The 15,880-nt window shown below is 40.7% G+C and overlaps 1 protein-coding gene across 2 annotated transcripts in view; it reads right to left on the bottom strand.

The window, feature by feature from the left end:
* The window catches only part of mgat4c (mgat4 family member C), a 172,057-nt gene extending 157,057 nt beyond the window's left edge, over nt 1-15,000 (bottom strand). For both annotated transcript variants that reach the window (XM_029759211.1, XM_029759212.1), the window contains exon 1: nt 14,654-15,000. The gene's annotated coding sequence lies outside the window, so the exon portion shown is untranslated. The remainder of the gene's footprint in view (nt 1-14,653) is intronic.
* Between the last annotated feature and the right edge of the window lie 880 nt (nt 15,001-15,880).

Genomic DNA, 15,880 nt, shown 5'->3' with positions numbered 1-15,880 from the left:
TGTAGATTTTTGGCCATCAAGGAAAACACTGTCTGGCGCAAGCCCAACACCTCTCATCACCCCGAGAATACCATCCCCACAGTGAAGCATGGTGGCGGAAGCATCATGCTGTGGGGATGATTTTCATCGGCAGGGACTGGGAAACTGGTCAGAATTGAAGGAATGATGGATGGCGCTAAATACACGGAAATTCTTAAGGGAAACTTGTTTCAGTCTTCCAAAGATTTGAGACTGGGACGGAGGTTCACCTTCCAGCAGGACAATGACGCTAAGCATACTGCTAAAGCAACACTTGAGTGGTTTAAGGGGAAACATTTAAATGTCTTGGAATGGCCTAGTCAAAGCCCAGACCTCAATCCAATTGATAATCTGTGGTATGACTTAAAGATTACTGTACACCAGCGGAACCCATCCAACTTGAAGGAGCTGGAGCAGTTTTGCCTTGAAGAATGGGGAAAAAAACAGTGGCTAGATGTGCCAAGCTTATAGAGACATACTCCAAGAGACTTGCAGCTGTAATTGCTGCAAAAGGGGGCTCTACAAAGTATTGAATTTGGGGGGGGGTGAATAGTTATGCACACTCAAGTTTTCTGTTTTTTTGTGTTATTTCTTGTTTGTTTCACAAAAAAACATGTTTTGCATCTTCAAAGTGGGAGGCATGTTGTGTAAATCAAATGATACAAACCCCCCCAAAATCAATTTTAATTCCAAGTTATGAGGCAACAAAATAGGAAAAATGCCAAGGGGGTGAATAATTTCGCAAGCCACTGTATGTGAAGTTTGTTGGTTGGGGGGATGGGATGGGAGATTGGGGGTGGAGGCCCACTTCTTTTTTGTTTTCTTTTCCTGTTCACACTGAATACTGAATGTATTATTATTTAAACTTTAAAATATGATCAACATTATCAATACTTTGTAATTATGCACCTTTTGTAATGTTTATTTTTTTTATTCTCTTCTTGTGGTCTTCTTCTTCTGAGTGGCAGCCCACAGGTAAAATGTATGAAATAATGAAAAACAAATGGAATATAATATGAAATTATATTAATTAAAATATTGTACCTTTAACCCCCCATCCCCATGAAAAAATTCAACACCCCTCATTTTGACGTCACCATAAACCACTTCAATGATGGCAGTCTCAGACTGTAGGGTAAAATAGAGCTGCGGAAGAATTCAGTTTGTCATCAGGCAAATAAGATATTCAAGAAAAGGAAAAACATTGTAAATGTAATTTAAAAAATAAATGTGTCTCTATGAAATATATTGATTGGTCATTTGTCTGGTCTCAATAAGTCAGCAGTCTTGTTTATAGCATTATGGATCTATTGTAGGATATAATTACCCTCTGTGATGCATACAAGACTTTGGTAAAGACCTGACATCAATAAAAGAAAAAGCCTTGAAAGAAGCAACATAAAACAGTTCCTCCAATATCCAATTCACTTTTACGCCTTTGTCTCAGAGGAGAAAATAATTGGGTAGAAATAATTGTTTCCCTGACAGCTACTGCTGGAGTGCTCTAGGGTAGCATAGCCTTGCCTTGAATTAACTAGCCATGCAAAGCTCATGCATGGCGTGTCAATGCTATAGTAATTATTTCCCTGAGGTGTAAACGTCAGTGGCAAGAGAAGTGTATGCATTTCATGTCATTAATGTATTTAATAATTATCGTGACTACCTGGGTTCAAGTACTATTTCAAATATCCCAATTACTTTCACATACATTCCAAAGTAAGTATTCAGATAACCTTTATTGGAAAAATCAAGTAGTTGAATATTACAATGTATTTGGAAATACACTTGGAAAGTATTTGAAAATACTCACATACACTGACTCAAATACACTGCCATACATTTAACCCAGGTATTTGAAAATAGTATTTCAAATACGTTTTTGAAAATTATTTAAAATGTAATTTGGAAGACTGTTATTTTTTTATTTTTTTACAAATAACCATGCAAACATTCCAATAAAAGTACTTGTTTTGGGCTGTGTACTTGAAAATACTAAAATACACAGAAAAAAGTGTTTAAAATAACAAATCCTCCAATACAGATGTATTTAAACGCAGGTCTGCTACCTATGTGAAAATGTGGAGCGAGCTTGCTATTAGATCAGGTAGCCTTTTTTATATGTTCCATGTCAACTAGAGCTGGGACGATAAACTGAAAATGATTGACACCGACCAAACCGACGACTTATCGTGGACATTTTGTTGATATAATTAATTACGATAAATCACCTACAGCATAGGACCTTACTTGGAAATGAGAAGTTTGTTTGCTGGTTGGGGGGATGGGATGGGATGGGAGTTCGGGGTTGGAGGCCCACTTCTTTTTTGTTTTCTGTTCCTGTTTGTACTGAAATTATTATTATTTAAACTCTAAAATATGATCAAAATGATCAATACTTTGTAATTATGCACCTTTTGTATTGTTTTTTTTATTTTCTCTTCTTGTTGTCTTCTTCTGAGTGGCAGCCCACAGGTACAATGTATGAAATAATTAATAAAACAAATATGGATTCAATATGAAATTATATGAATTTAAATATTCTACCTGTAACCCAGCATGACAGAAATGTATAAGTTCAAATAGCATTCAAATAGCTTTTTTTGCAAAAAATATATGCCTACTATGCTTATCATATAATTAGATTACACTCAATAGGGACAATCAAGTGCATGACAGCAATTTAGACATGAATGTATGAAGCAGCTGTTTGGCTTGCAGTCATTTCCAGGTCAGATGAGTATGGGGTTTGGGCACCTGCGTTGTCTGAAATCCCTGGTAATAAATTAGTGACGACAATTCACAGCTCCGGTAGCAGGTGCAACATTCCTCCTGTTTTGAATGGACTTTCCCAAGGCACCTTGTACTACTGTTGACTGTTGTGATAATGCTATTGTCTCTTTGAGTTCAAACTTGTAATTGTATACAAAGTCTTGTTATTAGAAAAATAATTTACCTGAAGTCGTTAGAGGCACTATTTTTCACAAACAAGTGCAATAGTAGATCTTATCTGTATTGCGTGGCGCTATAGTTCAGGGGGTGTGTCCAAAACATATTCTGGGGTATTTTCACGATGGGTATAATAACACAATACTTGGCGGTGGAGTAAAGAAATGCTGTGATATGAAGAGACACATCTATTTTAAAAACTTGAGTGAGAGAGCAACAATTACGGTTCCTACCTTCTGGTCTGCATCTGTCACGTCAAGCTCTGTGCCCTTGGCCTGATGATCAAAGCCTCCACTGTAGTGTCATAAACAGCTGGTGTGATAGAGGGAGGGGGGTTGATGCCTTCATAAATAAGCTATTTCAACTATCCTCCCCATACACACGCACACACATACCCATGCACACACCCATGCACAGACACACACACGCACACACACACACACACACACACACACACACACACAACACACACACACACACACACACACACACACACACACACACACACACACACACACACACACACACACACACACACACACACACACACACACACACACACACACACCCCACCCTTAACAAACACATGAAGAGTTTAGGTCTTTGCTCTTTGTTTCCACTGTCATTGACGTATATTTAATGGAGGATTCTGTGTCTTCTCGTCGTTGATTCCTTTGGCACTTTCATGCTGCTTACAAGCACCACATTACCCCTCATTATCATCTCAACCATGCTCACTCCACTGCAGACAACTACTGGTTCCTCAAAGATCCCTCTGAGGAGCCATGAGCATTAATTGCAATCTCCACCATCGTCTCAATGGTACACAGTTCCATTATATAATCCATAGCCTCTCTCCTTTGCTGTGTGCTATTGTTTGTGCCGGCTATGTTGAATATTATTCATCCCTCACTGTGGACCGTTTACTTTAGCTGCTTGCAAATGCCAGCGTATTCCCTACCTAGTGCACTATACTTTTGACCAGAGCTCCAGGGGCGCTCGACAATGGTGACCCTGGCTGTGACCCCACTCCCTGCTGGTGTCTCAGGGGGAGTCGGGATATGCAAGAAACACATTTCCATTCCATTATTATTATTATCTCTCACTATATACTACAGCCAAGTCCTTTCATGTATCTGCCAATATCCTCCCCCCCTGAAGGCTGTATGACATAATGCCTCAATAACACAGTGTCTTTTGTAGTATAAACGCTACGGGCGTAACGATACACCTATTTGTACCAAACCGTTCAGTACAGGGAACTCAGTTTGGTCCGCACTGTGAACACGAATGAATACATAAAAAACAATATTTAAAAAAATAAGCAATGCCTACGCTGTGCTGTATGCCACTTGATGAAATCTGAACTGAAAAAACATTTCAGGCTATTCTGTTAAAACAACTAGAGCCTATGTGCACATTGTAATCCAAATTCAAATCTTAATTGCGGCATTTCAAACTATCCATTTGTGAGGCACAGCCGGGAACTAGTTCTGTACGATGGAGAGTGGTGGGGTCAATAAACCGTTTAAATCTCCAGTTTGGGAAAATGTTGGCTTCCAAGTAGATTACAACGGCGATGGACAGAGAGCTGCGTATAAAACGTTAACACATGTCGCCACTGCTCATCGAGAATAGCCTATGTAGCTGCCAACACCTCAAACATTTTGATACATTTATGCCAAAACCGCCCCAATATTCCTACCACCGGAGCCAGACAGAAATGCAAAGAAACAACAACACAACTTCACTTCCCCTCTGCATTCAAGCAGCTCTTCACAGCTGATTCTGACAGGGCTAAAGAAATTCCAAGCGCGATTAGTGTTTATAGCCGTGGATATGCGCCTATTCTCGGTGGTTGAGAATAGAGGGTTTTAGCACCTTGTGAAAGTGGTTGAGCCACGTTACAAACTTCCCTCTCGCACCAATTTCAGCAAACAGGTAGTACCTGCTCAATATAAGCAAGCCAAAGCCAAAGTTTTCAATGAATTAGCCAATGTACCCTGTGGTGCGTTTACTGCAGATGGTGGACCTCCAGGGCTACAGAGAGCTACTTAACAGTGACAGCCCATCACATTACCCCGGAGTGGGAGATGAGAAGTACTGTGCTATAGACACACCGCCTTTATGAGTCACACCAACTGTGAATATTTTTCTCTTTGCTTACATATTGACTTTACACACATATTGCACTTTATTTTAGTGTTGTTTTTTTATGAGTATTCACAATCAGGAATACCAACACTTTGTATTTTCTTAAATAAACAAAAATGAACTCCAGTAACTGTTGGCATTTCATTTTACCGCTGTACCGAAAGTGAACCGAACTGTGACCCCAAAACCGCAATACATAAATTAACCGTGGGTTTGGTGAATTGTTACACCCCTAATAAACACATCAAAATCAAGATTCAGATTACAGTTCATACAACCTGGATGTTAGAAGACAGGGAAGGCACTTTTCTCTTCAGGGATGGAAGTGCATTTTGGTCCTGCAGACCCCTCTGGACACAACTAATAAATATGCAACATATGCATTCAAAAGGGAAATTATTTGATCAGGTTTGAAGTTATAGTTACTGTATAGCCTACAAGTTGCATAAATAATACACAGAGAATTTATAGTACTACAGGTTAATTGGTAAGTCAATCCAAAGTGCATAAATGTATGCACATAATGGGAACTATTATGACATTTTGAAACTACTCATCTAAGATAATATATTTAGCTCCATGTGACGGTAGGGGAGAGTGGAGTAAGTTGAGCCTTTTTTAAATTCCGCATCACTCCATCAAGGGAAATATAGTATTCTCTCTAACAAAGATATCTTCATGTATTTCAGGATGTTGTGATTCCCTGGAAATAATCAGAATGAATGTAAACATAACAGTTTTGAAAACATAGCTGTCCAAAAAAGTGGTCTCCTGGCACAACTTACACCGGGTGTGAGGTAAGTTGAGCCGCAGGACAGGGTAAGTTCAGCCGCCTACACATTTCTGTGCTGAATTAAACATTACCACTATGTTTTTAAAACCAAGTCTATCTTTATTTCCCAAACACAATTCAACGCAATCACAATTGTTTTATTGTCTTTTAATCATTTCATTTTAAGTATATTTTAACACAGGCTTAACACCTAACAAACAATGTACTTTTTGTAACACCTTTAAAGAGTGCCTGCCTTCAAAAAGCAACAAATCCCTTTGAAAATGGCCTATGTGGCATTGATTCGAGTCAGAAACAGTTATTCTACTGTCAAAATGTACTACAAAGGGTAAATAGCATAACTTGGGTCATAAAGTCAGTCTGGTCTAAAACGGAGTTTGGAACATCCGTGTATCAAAACGGGTAAATGAAGGTTGGGATTTTATTTGACAATGACCATTTGCCCACTAACATGACTTTATTTACTTGAGAAATACTGCACCAAACACCTTACAGTAGGTTGATATAAAATTGCGCAACCAAAAGATCCTCGGCAAAAACGTCAAAATGTATTACAGATTTTTTTAGTTATCTTAGATTCATTCTGGGGATTTTGAAGAAGTGAAACAGGCTTCCACGTCTACAGCGTATCATGGGGTACAAACATCATTAACGAAATGTGGAATCAGTCAGGAAATACACATTCAAGACTGAAATCTTGTTTTTCGAATGAGCAACAGAAAAACACATGCCAATTGGAATGTTCAGTGGCTCTTTAACATAGGCCAGGCCCTGTTGTTACCTCATATCCCAGTGATAATGCCTTGCATTGGGAAGAATGCACTTCAATTTGCTCAACTTGCCATTGGCTCAACCATTGGTTCAACTTAACCCATGGTCATTGGCTCAACTTTCCCCAACGCAAACATTTTGTCTATAGTTGCCCACACAGTTACAAGGTTGCACTATCATGCTAGGTTTAGGACCTCATATTGAAGCTTATAGAGACCCCAAATGATGTATAGAACAATCTTAAAATTATCTCCAACACAATAAATAAATTTTTGTTGGTGAAAATCTGTTTTTTTGTTCCTTCACAAACTCCATGAAAGGAAGATCTCTTCCTAAACATTTGGTCAAATAATTAATTTTGTGCATGGTTTCCCAGAAACTTACTATTTTGCCTCAAATTAACCCCCAAATTAACCCCCTCTCCCCCAATGTAAGGTGAGAACCTAGCTGCAAAATACATTTTTTTATTTAACCTTTATTTAAGTGCTTCAAAAGAAACACAACTGTGTGAGATTTTAACAGCAGTTAAACTGTGCCAAGACTACTTCAGCACGTTGTCTCTCATTGATTACATGGTTACAGAAATGGACATTGTATTGCTAATGCAGCCAGCGAGTGCGGCAGGTAACCAACTAAATGATTGACACAGCAAGATGCAGAAATGAACAATGGGAAACGGCGGGCTGCCAAAGGCAACCCACACAAACGAGTGGCTGGAGATGCTATTAAATAAAGAGTGAATCACTTAAAATGAGTGAGTGCTTGACATTTTTTGACAAATGTATTTAGCGTCTCTCCTTACAGTACCCTCTGCCATCAACGATGCCATCTGTGACTCACAGCACATTACATTATAACGATGGTTAAAGAGCACAAGCTTCAGAACATGAACTTTTCCTCATGACAATAGCAGTAAAATCAGATTAAAAAAAGATAAAACTACACCTTACGGTACAGTAGGAACTGTGAAGAGACACACACACACACACACACACACACACACACACACACAGGCACAGACACACGCATTATACATACAAGTACACATGGAGTTTGTGTTGTAGATACAGTATGTGGTAGTAGAATAGTGTTGTGAAATCTGTTGTGAAGTGTAATGTAATGTTTTTATTTGTATATAACTGCCTTAATTTTGCTGGACCCCAGGAAGAGAAGCTGCTGCCTTGGCAGGAAATAATGGGGATCCATTATAAACCCCAGGAAGAGTAGCTGTTGCCTTGGCAGGAACTAATGGGGATCCATAATAAACCCCAGGAAGAGTAGCTGCTGCCTTGGCAGGAACTAATGGGGATCCATAATAAACCCCAGGAAGAGTAGCTGTTGCCTTGGCAGGAACTAATGGTGATCCATAATAAACCCCAGGAAGAGTAGCTGCTGCCTTGGCAGGAACTAATGGGGATCCATAATAAACCCCAGGAAGAGTAACGGCTGCCTTGGCAGGAAATAATGGGGATCCATAATAAACCCCAGGAAGAGTAGCTGCTGCCTTGGCAGGAACTAATGGTGATCCAAAATAAACGCCAGGAAGAGTAGCTGCTGCCTTGGCAGGAAATAATGGGGATCCATAATAAACCCCAGGAAGAGTAGCTGCTGCCTTGGCAGGAACTAATGGTGATCCATAATAAACCCCAGGAAGAGAAGATGCTGCCTTGGCAGGAACTAATGGGGATCCATAATAAACCCCAGGAAGAGTAACGGCTGCCTTGGCAGGAAATAATGGGGATCCATAATAAACCCCAGGAAGAGTAGCTGCTGCCTTGGCAGGAACTAATGGTGATCCAAAATAAACGCCAGGAAGAGTAGCTGCTGCCTTGGCAGGAAATAATGGGGATCCATAATAAACCCCAGGAAGAGTAGCTGCTGCCTTGGCAGGAACTAATGGTGATCCATAATAAACCCCAGGAAGAGAAGATGCTGCCTTGGCAGGAACTAATGGGGATCCATAATAAACCCCAGGAAGAGAAGATGCTGCCTTGGCAGGAACTAATGGGGATCCATAATAAACCCCAGGAAGAGTAGCTGCTGCCTTGGCAGGAACTAATGGGGATCCATAATAAACCCCAGGAAGGGTAGCTGCTGCCTTGGCAGGAACTAATGGGGATCCATAATAAACCCCAGGAAGAGTAGCTGCTGCCTTGGCAGGAAATAATGGGGATCCATAATAAACCCCAGGAAGAGTAGCTGCTGCCTTGGCAGGAACTAATGGTGATCCATAATAAACCCCAGGAAGAGAAGATGCTGCCTTGGCAGGAACTAATGGGGATCCATAATAAACCCCAGGAAGAGAAGATGCTGCCTTGGCAGGAACTAATGGGGATCCATAATAAACCCCAGGAAGAGTAGCTGCTGCCTTGGCAGGAACTAATGGGGATCCATAATAAACCCCAGGAAGAGTAGCTGCTGCCTTGGCAGGAACTAATGGGGATCCATAATAAACCCCAGGAAGAGTAGCTGCTGCCTTGGCAGGAACTAATGGGGATCCATAATAAACCCCAGGAAGAGTAGCTGCTACCTTGGCAGGAACTAATGGGGATCCATAATAAATATAAACACAAATCAGATCAATGCAGCAATGCCTCCCCAGTGCTCAACAAGATGCCTCTATGGTGATTTTTAACAGCAAATAATGAGAACATTTGGCCACCATGTGACTATCTCTGTGTCCTGATATTTTACATAGTATAGTTTGTTTTATTGAGAATCTTTTATTTTAGCTTCAAGTTCAAAATCTCAGACTGCCAAGTGAAAGGTGAAATGATCGGTAGAGCAAAAAGAATCAACCTGTGCCTCTCAATTCCTTGTAGACTTTGTGCTAATTCCCCAAAGCCAGCAGTTTGACAACCACAAGCCCTCCTATTAAATGTTCAGTGTATTAAAAAACAGACATCTAATTATCATTCTCTCAATGGGAATGTCTTGGACTAGCATGCTGTTAATTTGTCTGTCAAACGAAGTCAACAAACCCCCTTTTGATGTCAAACTGCAGAATAAAGGAACTTTATGGGGCGATAAACACTTGACTGTTTATGGAATGTCTCTAACACTATAGCAGCTCCCAGATAATTGCTTCTATCTGTTTTACGGGAACAAAAGAAGCGTCACTTGACTCACACCTTGTTACACCTTGTGACTCAGAACTTCATTTTGAGATATCTGAAAACATGAGGCCAACAAGTTTGAAAATAGGGTGTAAAAGCAGGAATAAGGGCTTGAATTGAAAGGGTAATTCAAAAGGATACCCTTTGAAAGAAAATACCATTTGTGGCAGTAACTACACAGTGGAATAAAATTGCTACCTACATGAAAAGCCCATTTGATGAAAAAGTGTTTTTTTCAATTCAAAATCTTGTATCTCGGGACGCTGCTTTGGGAGCCATCACACACCTCCACTCAAAACTAAAATCTAAAATCTTCAGTAAACACTGCAAGCAGGGCAGACAAAAGCACTGGTGGCAAAACGAGGGAGGGCATACATACAGCCGGTCCTTTTTCGATTCCTACCTCTTTTATAAACATGAAATTCAAGCCCTGCATCAGCATGATGCTTAGTGAACCAGTTAAGCACTCGACGGCCATCAGAGCTGCATCTCTGATTCCACCGAGATGGGAGCTAGATCCATGCCTAGAGTGTTAAGAGTCTTGGGCTGCGATCCCAAATGGCACCCTAACTCCTATATAAAGAGGGTCCTGGTCAAAAGTAGTGCACTAAATAGAGACTATGGTGCCATTTGGGACGCACCCTTGCTTTCCACTGCTAATCTTGGCAGTGGTGCTTGACTTACTGTAGTAATGCTGCTTAACATGGCAGAGTCCACACAGACACAGTCCATTCATTCATACAGTCTGTCAACAGCTGGCTCTAAGGCCTCTTTACACAGGCTGTGTGTCCCAAATGGCATAATTTCCCCTATATAGTGCACTGCTTTTGACCAGAAGTAGTGCACTTCATGGGGAATAGGGTGTCATTTGGGACAGCCACAGCAGTGACTGGATGCACAGAAACAAGAGGTGCAGCCAGAAATCCACTTTCACCGTCACAGACAGTCCTCATTTGTCAAAGACTACACCTCTCAGTCTCACATCTTTACTGTCACAGTAAGCTTGATGGCTTCCACACACACACCGCAAGGCCGACTAGATATTCATTGGCCCCTCTGACCTTATCCTCCTCGGATAATCATAGTGGCAAGCCAACGGAAAGACATTATAAGGAAACTGCTCTTGACAATTATTTGTGGCATTTGTCTAACCTTTCACAGAAAGATACGAAAGATACTGGAGATGCTGCCTGCCTAGTTCAGCTAGATGGCCGCTCAGATGACTCACACACTGTCTATCGACCCTTTGACAGTCAACAATTAAGAATATGTAGAACAAAATGTCAGTCTTGATTTTTTGTTTAGAAACACATTTAACATGCCGTAATGAAATTTGCTAAACTGAAAAGAGAAGTAACTGAAACCTTTAGATTTGAAGTATACATGTAATGTGAGTATACATGCTGTTAATCAGAGGTTCTCAACCTGGGGGGTACTTGGCCTATCCACAGGGGGTACTTAGGAAGACCTGGGGGGTACTTGGCCTATCCACAGGGGGTACTTAGGAAGACCTGGGGGGTACTTGGCCTATCCACAGGGGGTACTTAGGAAGACCTGGGGGGTACTTGGCCTATCCACAGGGGGTACTTAGGAAGACCTGGGGGGTACTTGGCCTATCCACAGGGGGTACTTAGGAAGACCTGGGGGGTACTTGGCCTATCCACAGGGGGTACTTAGGAAGACCTGGGGGGTACTTGGCCTATCCACAGGGGGTACTTAGGAAGACCTGGGGGGTACTTGGCCTATCCACAGGGGGTACTTAGGAAGACTCAACATAGACCTGTTTGTAAAATGCAAATGAGGTGGTATCCTGGGAAGTTCAAAATGCAATCGGGAGTAGGGCTGCACAATTAATCGAATTCACATCGAAATTGCAATATTCACGGGCGATATACATATCACAAGAGATATTCATTTCGCATTATTTTGAAACGCCACGTCCATTTTTACAGTTTACTCTGTCTGCGTTTAACGTCCGTTTTTACAGTTTACTCTGTCTGCGTGTAATGTCCGTTTTTACAGTTTACTCTGTCTGCGTGTAACGTCCGTTTTTATAGTTTACTCTGTCTGCGTGTAACATCAGTTTTTATAGTTTACTCTGTCTGCGTGTAACATCAGTTTTTATAGTTTACTCTGTCTACGTGTAACATCAGTTTTTATAGTTTACTCTGTCTGCGTGTAACATCAGTTTTTATAGTTTACTCTGTCTACGTGTAACATCAGTTTTTATAGTTTACTCTGTCTGCGTGTAACATCAGTTTTTATAGTTTACTCTGTCTGCGTGTAACATCAGTTTTTATAGTTTACTCTGTCTACGTGTAACGTCCATTTTTACAGTTTACTCAGTCTGCGTGTAACGTCCATTTTTACAGTTTACTCTGTCTGCGTGTAACGTCCGTTTTTACAGTTTACTCAGTCTGCGTGTAACGTCCATTTTTACAGTTTACTCTGCGTGTAACGTCCGTTTTTACAGTTTACTCAGTCTGCGTGTAACGTCCATTTTTACAGTTTACTCTGTCTGCGTATAACGTCCGTTTTTATAGTTTACTCTGTCTGCGTGTAACGTCCATTTTTACAGTTTACTCTGTCTGCGTTTAACGTCCATTTTTACAGTTATCTCTGTCTGCGTTTAACGTCCGTTTTTATAGTTTACTCTGTCTGCGTTTAACGTCCATTTTTACAGTTTACTCTGTCTGCGTGTAACGTCCGTTTTTATAGTTTACTCTGTCTGCGTTTAACGTCCATTTTTACAGTTTACTCTGTCTGCGTGTAACGTCCGTTTTTATAGTTTACTCTGTTTGTCGTCTCTTCCTCTTTCCTCTTGTGGCTGCTTCCCATACACACAAAGCCCCGCCCCCTGTCACTCAAGCAGCGCAGTTCCTCCTCCACGCTGTTAGATTCACTATACACTGAGTGTATATGACATAGGCTTCCATGATATAGACTGACCAGGTGAATCCAGGTGAAAGCTATGATCCCTTATTGATGTCACTTGTTAAATCCACTTAAATTAGTGTAAATGAAGGGGAGGTGACAGGTTAAAGAAGGATTTAAGACATGGATTGTGTATGTGTGCCATTCAGAGGGTGCCAGGCACACCGGTTTAAATGTGTCAAGAACTGCAACGCTGCTGTGTTTTTCACACTAAACATTTTGCCATGTGTATCAAGAATGGTCCACCACCCAAAGGACATCCAGCCAACTTGACACAATTGTGGGAAGCATTGGAGTCAACATGGACCTGCATCCCTGTGGAACGCTTTAGACACCTTGTAGAGTCCATGCCCCCGACGAAATGAGGCTGTTCTGAGGGCAAAAGGGGGTATAACTCACTATTACGAAGGTGTTCTTAATGATTTGTAATCTCAGTGTACGTTTGCATGCTGTTCTGTTAGGTCAAAAGCAGTCAACAGACTGTTCCAAACAAAAACGATGCTTCCACTTTGCTTCTTAATATAAATCATTTTGTTTCTAGGATTCCAACATCTATATTGGAAGTCAAATCGCAATTGCAATATTTTAGATTTTTGTTTTTGGGGGGCGGGGGTTCAGTAAGCAAAAAAGTTTGAGAACCACTGTTCATTTTGGAGAGTGGAAAGAAACAGGAATAGTTGACTGATTACACCATTTCAGTCTAGTAAAGAATTAGGGCTCAGACACACCAATAGTGTTTGCTGGCTGAGAGTACTAAGCACCTCTGAACGCAATTTGTGAACCGAGTGCTCACCGATTTTACATGTAGAATCACCTGAAAATGTCGGCAGTCAGACAGCGGGTGACCCCTAAAACACAGCGCGCTGAATGATCGGCAGACGAACGCTAGAATCAGTGCTATGTGTGTGAGCCTTTAACATTCTAGTCAAGGAGCAACTAAGTATCCAGGAGTCCAGGTGAAGGGCACGTATCAAGGACCTTAGAAAATCTTCCATTTAACGATCTCGTGTTAATCATTGACTGACACTACACCTAATCGAACTGTTTATGTAGGAGATTAATAATCATAGGCTAAGAGAGAGCATTAGGACACAATTATAACAGAAAACATAACTTGTAATGTAATACTTGTGATACTGCTGTATTAAAGGTTTTAATGATCTGCTATTGATTTTTGGTATGTGAATTCAGATGAATTCATTTAGTTAACCTTACTCAGTGTGTCTTAGTAAAAAATGTAGTTTCATCACGATGCAACACCCCTCACAGTGACCCCTGATGATGAGCCACACGCCGTCTCCAGCCAACAGAAACCAGCACTGCTGCTGCACAGTAATGAGTAGCTGTTTGGCCACAGGCCCCTTAGATGAGCCATGGTGCTGTCACTCTCACCACCCCAGGACACAAGCTGTTCTACAGAATTAGGAAAACTACAGCAACTACTACTAGCTACTACAGCAATGTATGAACTACTATTTAGATATGAGGACTACAGCAATGGATGTGTTTTGTTTTGTGTTACATGTGTGCCCTCTGCAGTTTATTCAACAATAATAGCCTATCTCAAAGTTTGACATTCTTGACTCCTCTCAACCTAACATTGTTGAAGTAGGTCGCTTCTTTTTGGAATCTAACTGTATTTATCCACCGAAGTGAAGGTTATTATAGGCTAACCTACTGCAACTGTATTTACAGTAGATGTGGGCTATACCTCAGGATAACCTTAAAAGCATGGGTAAGAAGCCAAGTTTCTAGTATTTGTGTGTAGGCTAACATACTTTGTGTGTAGACCAGTGAATTAAGGTCTTACATTCTTGCTCGGGCTATTTATCTACAGTAGGGCTCCACATCCACAACATTGTTCATCTTAAAAACATTGCAGATATTACTGTATACGAAATATGTAAAATAGGTTACTTACGTCAAAACATAATGTCGTCGTTTTACCCCGCGGAGGATGTTGTCATGCTTTACTTCTCTGCAAACGCATCTAATGAAACCGTCGAGTGCCCGCTTTACAGTAGCCCTACAACTCTGCTACAGTCAGTCTTCAGCTCGTGAATTCTTTGCTGCCGTAGATGCGCCGACCGACCTGTCCCGAGTGTCTAGGGGTTCTGTTCCCTCTCAGAAGAAGGAATTCTAGAAATATACAATATATGAAACCTTAATACAACAGTTGCATCACTACATGTATGGAGGTGCTGCGTATTGTCTCGCTCTCCTCCCTTCGACTGCGAGGAGACTGAAGGCAGCGCGTGGACCAGTGATGCTTAACGCGCCCAGATTGGAGAATATGGTTACTGTCTATCTCATCCTATATTGCTAACAGTTTCCATAAACCACCTGTGTAAACTATAAAGCATTATGAATACGTTTACAGCGACTATTATATTGAACATATTACAAGGCTTGCTTGCTTGCTTTAATTATCTTTTTCAAAAAACATTTTCATTAATACATGATTGATAAATTATGTATTAAATAATTAATAAATGTAGGCCTATTCATTTCAAAACATTTTTAATATTGTGTGCCAACAATGAGTCATTTTGCATTCCAACATTGTAAACCTTGTGGCATGATGAAAGGCTTGGGGACTTTAATTATAAGGGGAAAAATGCATTCATGATATAATTCCAGACATTTGTATTTGAATTTCTATTTCTATTTATCAGGGATCCCTATTAGCAGCAGCTACTCTTCCTGGGGTCCAAACACATTAAAGCACTTACATATAAAACAGTACATTATAACATTATTACACCACTACATATCTACAATACAAAATGTATAATATCAACACAACAATATTACAATGTACGTGTGTGTATAGTGTGTGTGTTATCGTGTGTGTATGCATGTTGTCTGTGCCTATGTTTGTGTTGCTTCACAGTCCCCGCTGTTCCATAAGGTGTATTTTTACCAGTTTTTTTAATCTGACTCTACTGCTTGCATCAGTTACCTGATGTGGAATAGAGTTCCATCTAGTCATGGCTCTATTTAGTACTGTGCGCCTCCCAAGGTTTGTTCTGGACCTGGGGATTGTGAAGAGACCTCTCGTGACATGTCTTGTGGGGTATGCATTGGTGTCCGAGCTATGTGCTAGCAGTTTAAACAGACAGCTCGGCATTCACGAGCTGTCTGTAAG

The sequence above is a fragment of the Salmo trutta genome, chromosome 7, assembly GCF_901001165.1.
Source record: "Salmo trutta chromosome 7, fSalTru1.1, whole genome shotgun sequence".
Taxonomy (NCBI): Eukaryota; Metazoa; Chordata; class Actinopteri; order Salmoniformes; family Salmonidae; genus Salmo; species Salmo trutta.
This window is presented reverse-complemented; position numbering and strand designations above follow the sequence as displayed.